This window comes from Lemur catta, chromosome 6 (assembly GCF_020740605.2).
Source record: "Lemur catta isolate mLemCat1 chromosome 6, mLemCat1.pri, whole genome shotgun sequence".
Lineage (NCBI taxonomy): Eukaryota > Metazoa > Chordata > Mammalia > Primates > Lemuridae > Lemur > Lemur catta.
In genome coordinates this window covers 67,853,927-67,856,318 of record NC_059133.1, presented here as the reverse complement: position 1 = coordinate 67,856,318, position 2,392 = coordinate 67,853,927, and the positions used below count along the sequence as shown (strand labels likewise).

The 2,392-nt window shown below is 38.3% G+C and overlaps 1 pseudogene; it reads left to right on the top strand.

The window, feature by feature from the left end:
- Nucleotides 1-938: 938 nt before the first annotated feature.
- LOC123639864 lies at nucleotides 939-1,725 on the top strand (annotated as a pseudogene).
- Nucleotides 1,726-2,392: the final 667 nt, after the last annotated feature.

Sequence of the window (2,392 nt, the reverse complement as noted above, 5' to 3'; positions counted from 1 at the left end):
TAGTTGTTTTCCAATCGCCTACTTCTCTGGAATAGCTGCCTCTTAGAGAAGAAATTAGTGGCACTTACTTGGCATAAGAAATAATAAAGATTAACATGACAACCTGAGTTAACTAAAATCCACTAATCAAACTCCAATTAATAACACTTCAAGAGAGGATTATTATGTTATTAATAAAAAAAGATTACATTTGCTTATCAGACGAGGGTACCTTTTACTACTAACATGGTTTTTCATACTTCCATACTCCCCAAATGTTCAAAAATTACAAATTAACATTTTAATGTTAAAGGAGTGAGTTTCATTTTAGAATAAAAATAAACTAAAGGATTTCACAGTTAACAATACTTGCTTTTACTTTGATTTGGTGCTTTATTTCAGATGTCTTTTCTCTATGGAAGATTTATATCTTTAGCTATGTCCGCTGGACAACCCTATAGAGTTTCCGAGGGATTTATGATGAGTAAATTAGAAGACTAGTGAAAATATTGAGAAAAACAGGGAATCAACCCAATATAGGGGATAGGATTTTGAAGAATGCAGTTCTAGTCATGGCTTTGCTGACAGCTAGCAGTGGCGTGATCTCGGTCAAGCTGCAGGCACCTCAGTGCACTCAGCTAGCAGCCTCCGTCAGAACCCACCTGAACTCACCAGGAGCTGGAGGGTGGTGGCCCTGGCCGGGGGCCCTTCAGTGGGCCAGTGAGACAAAAGTGGCTCTAAATCCAGCCCGTGTGCATTGAAGCAAGTTAAAGGATTTAATATGAAACACAGAAGCAGATATTGCCAAATAACAAGCAGTAGTGGGTACACATTTCTGGAATAGCAGTGTCTGTGTTGTTATGTACAGCTCCAAAACAAATTCAGATCTGTAAAGTAAACTGAACTACAGAGTAGCAGGATTTTAGTAGCTATTGTAGATGTGTATTTACCATATTAAAATGAACAAAAGAACAGGCAGTGACACACCACTTGCCACTGGAAGGGTGAGTGAGGCAGCATTTCTTCTCCCACTGCTGCTGGGATGCTGGAAATTAGTGGAATTCAGTATGAAATGGAATATACCAAAGGTACTAGTCAGTGAATGAGGGTCCTGGAAAAGTTAAAAGTAGCACCAGTAAATGCTGACCTGGAACAAGGATTCCAAGAAGGAGCTTCAAATGCTAGTGTGATAATGCAGGCTGCAGGGAAGATTGCTCTAGCGGGAAATAATGAAGACACTTCATTTTCAAGACCAGCAGATCTTGACCTTATTCAATCAATTCTCTTTAAATGTCTGGCACTAAAATCACTACCTCATATACTTATGGTAAGTGAAAGTCCACTAGATTTTCTGGATTTAGAAAGAACTCTTCCAACCCCTCAAAATGAAGACATCCGTGCAGTTGCAGGCTAAAAATAGAGTGCTCTATCAGTGAAAATGCTGTTCCTGAAAGGGGACAGCTGGTCAGAAATGATTCCATACCTGTGTTGCATGATGGGTCTGCTGTCACCACTTCTGATCCTCATCGTGACAACGTCAGGTATGACACTAGGAATATAGAGACAACAATTGAAGGAATGTCAGATGACATGACTGTTGTAGAGGCAGCTTCATTAACATGACAGATAATCAAACTAAATACACATCTGCAGCTTCTAGAAGAGGAGAACAAAAAATGTGCTAAAAGAGAAATGGCCATGTATTCAATTACTGTAGCATTCTGTCTGCTTAATAGCTGGCTCTGATTTTGCCACTAGAGGTAACACCAGCTCTCAAAAATATTGTCTCAACAGTGGAAATATAAAAGACTTGCCAAAAAACAAAACAAAAGAAAAACAAATAAAAAAAAATGAGAGATTGCAGTTGAAGGATGCCCTCCACCTCTAACACATCTCAAATTCTATGTTTAAATTGGTTCAATCTTTCTAACTCCAGAATTCAAACACTCTAGCAATGAGAGAAGATTTATAGAAACATGTTGAATTATTTTGTTGCTAATTACCTTTGAGAAAAATTAATAAAGATGATCGTTAACACCATGAAAGGTGGAAGAGTACAGGGCTAAGCGCTGGGCCACAGTTAGGAGTTCTGAGGAAGAACATACTTTGGTGAGATTATGCTGGAAGGTAGGGAGGAGAACCAAAAAGTGAAGGTGCATTTTAAAAAGAGAGAGTCATGGAGAGTGCAATAGTTACTGAATAGGATGAGAACTGAGTAAGAATGGTTGAAGCCTATGAGAGGGTCCTTTGAGTGGTTAGAGAGCAATTGAAATGCCATTCTGATGAGTCAGACAAGAGGGTGTGTAGATAGATCATCTGTTTAAATATGAAACTGTAAAAATCTAGGACTACAAAAAGGGTGGTGATTTTAATAGAAAATAGAGTTAACCAAAATTTTTTCAGTAATATGAAA